Here is a 10,659-nt window from a genome sequence, read left to right on the forward strand (position 1 = left end):
TGTAATTCTCTTTCTTGGTTGAGTCTTTGTGTGGTTTTGGTATCAGAGTGACTGTAGCTTCATAAAAGGAATTTGGCAATGACTCTTCTGTTTCTATATTGTGAAATACATTAAGGAGTATAGGTATTAGCTCTTCTTGGAAGTTCTGGTAGAATTCCGCATTGAAACCATCTGGCCCGGGGCTTTATTTTGGTAGGGAGGTTTTTGATAACAGCTTCTAATTCTTCGCGACTAACAGGTCTATTTAGATCATTCACCTGGTCCTGTTTTAACTTTGGTATATGGTATTTATCCAAAAAAGTGTCCATTTCTTTTACATTTTCCAGCTTTGTGGCATACAGGCTTTTGTAGTAAGATCTAATGATTCTCTGAATATCCTCTGCATCTGTTGTTATGTCCCCCTTTTCATTTCTGATCTTGTTAATTTGCATATTCTCTTTGTGCCCTTTGATTAGTTTGGATAGGGGTTTATCAATCTTGTTGATATTCTCCAGGAACCAGCTTTTTGTTTAATTGATTCTTTGGATTGTTTTCTGTGTTTCTATTTAGTTGATTTCTGTCCTCAGTTTGATTATTTCCAGTCTTCTACTCCTCCTAGGCGAGTCTGCTTCTTCTTTTTTTTTTTTTTTTCTAGAGCTTTCAGGTGGACTGTTAAGTCTCCAATGTATGCTTTCTCTGTTTTCTTTAAGTAGGCACTTAGTGCTATGAACTTTCCTCTAAGGACTGCTTTCATAGTGTCCCATGAGTTTGAATAGGTTGTTTCTTTATTTTCATTGAATTCAAGGAAGACTTAAATTTCTTTCTTTATTTCTTCCTTGATCCAGGTGTGGTTCAGTATTTGACTGTTCAGTTTCCGTGAGTTTGTAGGCTTTCTAGGGGTAGCATTGTTGTTGAATTTAATCCATGGTGATCTGATAAGACACAGGAGGTTACGAATATTTTTTTGTAACTGTGGAAGTTTGCTTTGTTACCGAGTATGTGGTCAATTTTCAAGAAGGTTCCATGAGCTGCAGAAAAGAAGGTATATTCTTTCCTATTTGGGTGGAATGTTCTATAGATGTCTGTTAAGTCCATTTGATTCATTACCTTCATTAATTCTCTTATTTCTGGGTTAGGTTTCTGTATGATTGATCTGTCCATTGGTGAGAGAGGAGTGTTGAAGTCTCCTACTATTAGTGTGTGCGGTTTAATGGCAGCCTTGAGTTTTAGTAATGTTTCTTTTATGTATGTGGGTGCTTTTATATTACGGGCATAAATATTCAGGATTGAGACTTCCTCCTGATGATTTGTTCCTGTTATGAGTATAAAATGTCTTTTCTGATTGATTTAAGTTTGAAGTCAAGTTTGTTAGAAATTAGTATGGCCATACCTGCTTGTTTCTTAGGTCCATTTGCTGGATAAACCTTTTCCCAGCCCTTTACTCTGAGTAGGTGCCTGTTTTTTGGTTGAGGTGTGTTTCTTGTAAACAGTAGAATTTGGATCTCGTTTTCATATCAAATCTCTTAGCCTGTGCCTTTTTATAGGTGAGTTGACTCCATTGACATTAAGTGATATTAATGACCAGTAGTTGTTAACTCAGGCCACTTTTTAGTAGTAGAGTTTGTGTGTTTCCATTCTTTGAGTTGTGCTGGTGAAGGGTCTCTAGATGTTTGAGTTATTGTAGTCATTGTTGGACTCCTTGGTTAGTGATTTTCCTTCTATTACTTTCTGTAAGGCTGGATTTGTGGCTACATATTGTTTAAATTTGTTTTTATCCTGGAAAATTTTGTTTTCTCCATTTATAGTGAACGAAAGCTTGGCTGGGTATAGTAGTCTGGGCTTGCATCCATGTTCTCTTAGTTTCTGCAGTACATCTATCCAGGACCTTCTGGATTTCATGGTTTCCATAGAGAAGTCAGGTGTAAGTCTGATAGGTTTACCTTTATAAGTAACTTGACCTTTTTCCTTTGCAGCTCTTAATATTCTTTCTTTATTCTGTATGTTTTGTGTTTTGATTATTATATGGCGAGGGGATGTTTTTCTTTGAACCAGTCTGTTTGGTGTTCTGTATGCTTCTTGAACCTTCAAAGGAATATCTTTCTTTAGGTTGGGAAAGTTTTCTTCTATAATTTTATTAAATATATTTTCTGGACCATTGAGCTATACTTCTCCTTCTTCAATCCCAATTATTCTTAGGTTTGGTCTTTTTATTGTATCCCAGATTTCCTGAATGTTTTGTGATGAGAATTTGTTGGTTTTGCTGTTTTCTTTGATCAGTGTGTTTATTTTCTCTATGGTATCTTCAGTGTCTGACATTCTTTCTTCTATCTCTTGTAATCTGTTGGTATTACTTGTCTCTGTAGTTCCTGTTCGTTTACCCAGATTTTCCATCTCCATCCTTCCCTCATTTTGTGTTTTCTTCATTACTTCCATTTCATTCTTCAAGTCTTGAACCGCTTCCCTTACCTGTTTGATTGCTTTTTCTTGTTTCTCTTGGATTTCTTTGGTATCTTTGAGCGATTTATTCATTTCCTCTACCTTTTTGTCTGTAATCTCCAATTGTTTATGGCAGTTTTTCACCTCCTGTTTAAGGTCTTCTATTATTTTCATATAATTCACTTTTGAGTCGATTTCTTCTAATTTTTCTGGAGTAGGGTGTACAATTCTTCTTATTTCCGGATCCCTGGATTCTGGTGATGTCATGTTGCCTTTCAGGTTGTTGGAGGAATTCTTGCATTGCGCCTTCCCATCTCTTTCTTCAAATGGAGCCAGGAGAGGCCTGGTGTCTTGGTCCAGTCTTTGCTCTGGGTGTATCTCTTCAGTGTAGAAGCAGGAACTGTCCCGTCCAGATGGAAATCCTCAGCACCAAAACATGGACGCCTGTTAGTCCAACGACCCGCGGACAAAAGGGGGAACTTGGGAGGGCAGGGCCGGGATGAGTAGAACACAGGAGACCCTGCCGTACAAGCTGAACGTGCTAGTGCTCCCTTTTGGGGATCCTTGAGGCCTGCCTGGTAGGCAGGCGCTCACCGCTCTGGGTGGGTTGCCTTAGTGTAGGAGCAGAAAACTGTTCCTGAGCAAAGGACCTTGTAGAAAACACAGGCTTGGGGTGGGGGTGGGAGGTCTTGTGTAAGAAAGACAGTCCTGCAGAAGGAGCTGGGGGAGGGGAGTTTGTGCTCTCTTTGGGGACAATCCTCCCCTGGGTAGCACACACTCACCTGTCCAGATGGAACTCCTCAGCACCTAAACAGGGCTGCCTGGTAGCCCAATAATCCGGGGACAAAAGGAAGAATGTGGGAGGCAGGGCGGGGTTTAGGAGAGCACAGGAGACCCTGGAGCCCCAGCTGAAGGTGCCCGGGCTCCCTTACCCGCTCTGGGTGGGTAGCCTTAGTGTAGGAGCTTAAAACCATTCTTGAGCACTGGTCCTAGCATATGGCAGGGCAGGGTTGGGGGTGCTGGGGGGCTGGGTCGTGCATAAGAAAGAGAGCCCTGCAGAAGGAGCTGGGGGAAGGGGTTTTGTGCTCTCTTCAGGGACAATCTGCCCCTAGATAGCACACTCTCACCTGTCCAGATGGAACTCCTCAGCCGCAAACATTAATTTTAAGAATTAAAATGGTTGCCTTTCATAGCTTTTCAGTTCGACTGTAGTGATCTACCTTACAAATATAATTATAAATATAATAACACTTTAGTATGCAAATTATTATGATAGACCTTGATTTTGAATAACTAAACATTTTTTCCAATTTACATGTTTCAAAATAAATGTCTAGCATCTCGTTCTTATTCCTGGTGAACAATATATTTATATAAAGATAGTTTAATAAGAACCACTTTAAAATCCAAATGTTTTAGCAACCACAATTAAAAACAACTATGCTTTGTAGAGTGACCAATGACCTAAATGAATGTTGAAATTCATTTAGGACTTTCTGCTGAACAAACTATTATGGTTTTGCATATCCACAAAGAAAAGAGTTGTAAAACTCTAATACATAAGGAGATGAAACCATCTGTTCCTCAGAATCTTGGGGACTTTGTACTTACCAAAAAAGAGGAGACACATTTCTTTAGTCTCTGTGGATAACTTAAGAACATAAACAGGGACTGTGGTTCCCCCACCCTCTTTAACTCATGTGCACTAAGAATCTATTATTTTTCCAGGAAGTATCACATAAATAGAACATCTAATTACCATTTATCTACTTCCAATTAGTGTTCATAGTCGAGTATACAAGACAGAGCATCTGACCTCTACTGCGGATGAGAAGGGAAGGCATCCCTGGCAGAGGTGATGTGCACAAGGCAATGGCCTGGAATTTGACATTGGAAATAGAAACATCTCAGTATGGTGGGCCAGAGCCTGTGACAGGAGTTGTAGAACAAAGGCTTGCAGGAAGCACCAGGATCCAGAAAACAGGGCAGGGGTGCACTCTTTGTGTAGAAGATGAAATAGGGAAATGAGACCACAATTTTTGCTAGAAAGAGATCACAATTTAAAAAAAAAAGAGAGAGAGAGAGAGAGAAGGAAAGCAACGCTGGCATTCTGAGGCAAAGGAAAGAATTATAAGAATGCAGTGAGCTGTCAGAGTACTTCCTGGCTTTGTGGAGTGATGAGATTTCAAGGACAACCTGGTCTACACAGTGAGTTCCAGGACAGGCCCCAAAGCTACAGAGAAACCCTGACTTTAAAAACAAAACAAAAAAGAAGAAGAAGAAGGAGAAGGAGGAGGAGGAGGAGGAGGAGGAGGAGGAGGAGGAGGAGGAGGAGGAGGAGGAGAAGAAGAAGAAGAAGAAGAAGAAGAAGAAGAAGAAGAAGAAGAAGAAGAAGAAGAAGAAGAAGAAGAAGAAGAAAAGAAAAAAAAAGAGAATTACTTAAGCATTTTACACTTGTTATCTGTCTTGGAAAAATTGGGAGTAATCTTTGGATTTCTCTGTAACTATAAAGTCGATGAAAAAATATTTACCATTACCAGACAAACATGAAAGAGAGAAAAGATGCTTTCCTTAAACTGTTGAGGAATCATAGACAGTAGGATCCCTTCTGTGGGCAAGAAATGTCCCTTCGTACCCTAACTCTGTGAAGTCATAGACATTCGCCTCCATCCTGTACCACTGCACAATCACAGATTCTGTCAGCACCAACTCAGTGAAGTCCCAGACATCAGCATGTAGTCCCCCATCTCTGTGAAGTCACAGACATCTGCTTCCATCTCTGTGAAGTCACAATTATTTGTTTCCATTCCCCAGTCCCCATGAAATCACAGATAACTGTCTTCATAACCATTTTGGTAAAGTCATAGATGTCTGCTACTATCCCCCATCAATGTGAAGTCATAGATCCCTGTGTCCATTTCCCATCTCAGTGGATTCACTGACAGCTTAAATTCCCTATCTCTCTGGAGTCACAGACTTTTGCCTTCACCCCCATCTCTGTTTCTGTTTCATTTTCACCTTAGAGTCAAAATGCAGCAAACTGCTTTTCAGTGAGACACTCACTCTGTTTTGTAGACATTATCTCACCAATAGATGTTCCAGTAGGTGAAATAGTCCAGGGAACAATTTATTCCTATCTTTAAAGGGTAAGGAGGTTAAATGACTCATTTATGGAACTGAAAGTAGAGGTTCAGCAGCCACAACAGGCTCTGTGTATAGGAGCATCTACCAAATGTCTTCCAGAAAGAGAGTGAGCTAAAGGTTATTGAAATTTTGTCAGGCGTGAGTTTCCAGACACATCATTTACTGTAAACTAATACCTTGGTGATGAAAGGGCAATGAACACGGTTTATTCTAGGTACACAGCATGCACTGAGGTTTTGGGTGAGCTTTCCCCTGAGATATGATTCTGTGACAGGAAACTGGAAGTGGCTTTCAGTTTCAGGGGATTGTCCACACAGGCATGTACAGAAATAGTCTATGTTTTTAGTGTGCTTTATAATAGCTGTTATCAACTGTGAGTTATAAGCTGAGTCTGTGAGGATAGATTAGGACAAGTCATAGATAATGCACGACAGTTTTATAAAGCCCAGAATTGTCTGCTTTGCAAACAGATTGATCTGAATCCTGGCTTCTGCTTTTGTAAAATAGCATATAAAAACTAAATATTCCATTCCAAGTGAAGGAATCTTTGTGGAAAGATCACCTCATCATTGATAAAAGATAACTTTTATTTTTTGAATACTCAAAGTATTCTCTTTTGTTGTACCTTTTATCTTTCTCTTGTGAAGTTATTGTTATTTGACACACTATTAGATTTAATTTACTTTATTTATTGCTAGTCTGTCCCATGTAACATGTCCCTTTGTCCCGGCAAAGAAAAAGCTTTGCACCACTCTATTTAAAAGAGAGTATTTTGATAAAGGTTATACCTCTGTGAGGGATCATTAACTGATTGAAGGTAAACTGCTTTTATAAATAAAACTATTAAAAATTTCAAAAATGTGAGCAGTATTTTAGCAATAACTTTATAGAAAATGCCCATCATCTTAAAAGCCCATTGAAAATCTTTCTTTGTGTGTTTCATAACTGATTCACTTTAAAGTATGGAAGTTTTTGTTTAACATGGGTGCAAAATAAATTTTCTTACTCATTCTGTGTTGGTTTTTTTCACACTTGAGTGTCTGAGGTTTCAGAATGTAGTCTTTCAGATAAAATTAAAATCAAAAGTGGATTGCACTGTTTTCCAGGAGCCAAAATCTCAGCGATGTAGCCATGACCAGTAGATGAAGGCAGGGCCCGTGGCTCAGGGGCTTTCAGCATATGGGTACTGTACACATCTGTGCGCTCAGATTAGCACACCCGTCCTATATACATCTGTGCGCTCAGGTCAGCACACCCGTCCTGTACACATCTGTGCGCTCAGGTCAGCACACCGGTACTGTACACATCTGTGTGCTCAGATTAGCACACTCGTCCTGTACACATCTGTGCACTCAGGTCAGCACAGCTGTCCTGTACACATCTGTGCGCTCAGGTCATCACACCGGTACTGTACACATCTGTGTGCTCAGATCAGCATACCCGTCCTGTACACATCTGTGCGCTCAGATCAGCACAGCCGTCCTATACACATCTGTGCGCTCAGGTCAGCACAGCCGTCCTATACACATCTGTGCGCTCAGGTCAGCACAGCCGTCCTGTACACATCTGTGCGCTCAGATCAGCACAGCCGTCCTATACACATCTGTGCGCTCAGGTCAGCACAGCCGTCCTGTAACATCTGTGCGCTCAGGTCAGCACAGCCGTCCTGTAGACATCTGTGTGCTCAGGTCAGCACACTGGTACTGTACACATCTGTGTGCTCAGATTAGCACACTAGTCCTGTACACATCTGTGTGCTCAATTCAGCACAGCCATCCTGTACACATCTGTGCGCTCAGGTCAGCACACCGGTCCTATAGACATCTGTGCTATACTCATCTGTGCACTCAGATCATCACAGAAAAAGGATAAATAGCAAGATTCTTTTGTTTCCTTGAGAAAATATATCAAATATACTAAAAGTTAAAAATGATGTATTACTTCATCATTTTTGATGACATCTCCATACAGATCTTTTGAGTAGTCTCCTAGGAAAATTTAACTCTTTCATATTATTAAAACTAATTACTATTTCTGTTTTAAGGAGTAAAGGAAAGAAGACTGGACAAAAATAAGCTTTTTATGCTTTTCACTGCTGACTTGACAATAGCTCACTTTAAAATGGAGTAAGTTTGAGCTAAGAGAACTCACTGTATGTACTAAGCACTTGGTCCTCTTCACCTTATTCAGGTGATATCCCTCATTATACTTTCCATGACAGTCACACACACAGATGAAGCTGGATGGCCCAGAGTGAGATGACCTGCTCATGTAATCTGTGATGAAGATTTTAAGGCTTCTGTGATACCTCAAACCTCTGTTTCTTATTTTAATTTTATTGCCTAACCCACCTCCATCTGCCAGGAATTTCTCCATTCCTAACACTAGTCTGTCATTAGTCCTTATTCCAGCATCTCTCCCTGAAGATGTGGGTCGGGGCAGTGATTCTAGATTCTACATAATCTGAGACGTGTATCTCATTGCCTGCTGTTGGTGTCCAAGGAGTTAGCTGCAGTCGCCTTGATGATCATGTTCCCCATGTCCTGGAACTCATTTCCTGTCTTTCCTTCCTGAAAATAGTTTTATTCCCATACAGAGTGTCCAGTCAGAGTCCAATGGCAAATGTGTCTGTGGGAGGGAAGGAATTCTAATTAAGATCCATGTTCAGAAAATCTGAACTGCAATATCTTTTTCAGTTCTGTTCTTATTGAAATAAAACAATTGAGATTATTTCTGATACTTACAGGATATTGACTTCCATGAGCTACCTGCATTTTGAGTGATTGAATTTATTGATCCCAAGGGCAGTGCCAATAGTTCTCAGCAAAGGAGGAAGTGTGAACCCCAGCCCATGATCTTGAACCTCCAGCTCTGGGGAGGCTTAAAACCCTGAGCTGTGCACTGGGTGGTTCAGTGTTTCAGCTGGTCATTAGTATGGCATGACTTCTCTATTTGTGGCATACAAGGCTCCTGAGAAACAGAGGTCCAGTTCCTTTTTCTGACCTTTACACACACTCAGTCTGGTTGATTTATACTTCTATGGTGCTTAAATTAGTTGTTCAAATCATAGAGGAAAAGGCTCTTACTAGATGTAGGAAGGACACTATCAGTCAGAGACCTTGTGTGCATTAAGGGTTGCACACAAGAGGAAAAAAAACAGTAGCCTGTTTTGGATATGAAGAAAAACCAAGTTAAGATAAATTTAGAGTAATTAAACTCTAAGGCAATCAGATACAAGTGTAGTATACAGAACACCAGGTCTCAATACCCTTTGGTTCTCCAACAGATTTAAGTGTTTTCACCTTTGTTTAAAATACATTTTCAGCTTATTTTTCCTTAGCTCTTTGTTTTAGTGTACACTGACTGTACAGAGCAAAGTTTCACTATGGTGTACACCTTTCTATGGAATGTGCTCTGCTCACATTCTCCCCGACTGTCCAGTTGTTTCCCCAGGCTTTTCTCTTGGTCCTCTTCCTCCTCTTCCTCTGCCTCTTCTTCCTTCTCTTTCCAGACATAAAGGAGGATCATACACAAGTCCTTGGGAACTTCTCCTTGTTGTGCACATCTTCTGTGCTTTACAGAAAACCCTCACAACTTTAATTTGTGCCTTAACTGTTATTTTTCTTTTAATGTGAAACTTACTATTTTAAAACTGTCTATGTCATAATCAACTTTTATTTTTCAGTAGAATATAAATCATTTTTCCTGTAAAGTTTTCTTAATCATTATTCTGATGTTCAAAGCTAAGTCGGGTCTATAAAAAGTATCTTGTTTCATAATAACCCTTTGTAAGTCTCTGAGAACAATGCAAGCCACATAATAAAAGATATGTTGCTGTGTGGAAGTCATTATTTTCCTAGTATCAAGCTGAATCTTCTATAAGCATCAGTCTTTAGTAACAAATGCCTCCTAACCCTATCTACAATGAGCTGCAGTTATAATTCCTCATTCTCACCTTTAAAAATCATGTCTAGGTCTCTAGGAGACTCACACATGCCTCATTTGAGAGGAGCCAGCTGCTTTGTCCTTCCTGACAGTCATTTGCACTGCCTAGCAGCAGTTAGCCCACAATCAGAGTTATTGATGCTGAGGGTTTTCTCAATCTCTGCAGCAAAGTCACACAATGCAGCATGAGATGTAGCTTCATGCTTTCCATCCATGCTGTAGTTTATGACTTCCAAATGAGGTGATAATAAGCATGTCTGCAATGTCATTTTAAGTGATTATAATTTGTCATAATTGTGAGTATCATTTACCAAGCCCATACTGTGTGCCGAATGGAGTCTTTATCACATTAACAAACTAATGATCCTCATAAGCCGTGCAGTTACATTGGTGTCAGTTTCAAGTCAACGGACAAATGGAAACATGGGACAATGAGCTGAGATTCACACTGCTGCATTTACCCCAATTATGTAGTATTCAGCTCCTTACACGGAGAGTACCTCTGCCTAAATCCCAGGTACAAGCACCAGGAACCTCCCTTTGAGATGTTAGCTAAGAATGTCAAAGAGACTCACAAAACACAGCCTATTGCTACAGCTCTTTGCTGCCTCCCAGAACTTCACAGTAAGATCCTATCACTGAAGCACCACACACTTTGGACACAAAACACAGAGGAATTGAACTTGAGCTGACATGTGTCAGACTTTGATTCATGCATTTAACTATATTAGGTTTCAGGGAAGATGGCATGCAATAAAAAACGTAGAGATGAGGCGAGGCCACATCAGATGAATTTGTATACAACTCTGTTATCCACATGTTTTATTGTTTAAGAACACAGGTTTCTTACTTCTGAATTTTTCAATATCTTTCAAATGTGAAGCCTTTAAAAAAAGAAAAGGACAATGGGGTTTATTTTAACTTACAGTTTCAGAAGAGATACAGTTGGTCATGGCAGGGAAGAAATCGTGACAGGAATGTGAGACTGACTGATGGTCAGGAAGCAGAAGCGTCACTTTTCATCCATATACAGGAAGTAAAGGGTGAGAACAGAAAGTGGGGTCAGGAAGCAGAGGTATCACATTTCATCCATGTACAGGAAGTAAAGGGTGAGAACAGGACGTGGAGTCAGGAGATAAAACTCAAAGTCTACCC

Source organism: Alexandromys fortis, unplaced genomic scaffold (assembly GCF_014885135.2).
Source record: "Alexandromys fortis isolate MF-2015 unplaced genomic scaffold, M_Fortis_MF-2015_v1.1 scaffold_161, whole genome shotgun sequence".
Classification (NCBI taxonomy): Eukaryota; Metazoa; Chordata; class Mammalia; order Rodentia; family Cricetidae; genus Alexandromys; species Alexandromys fortis.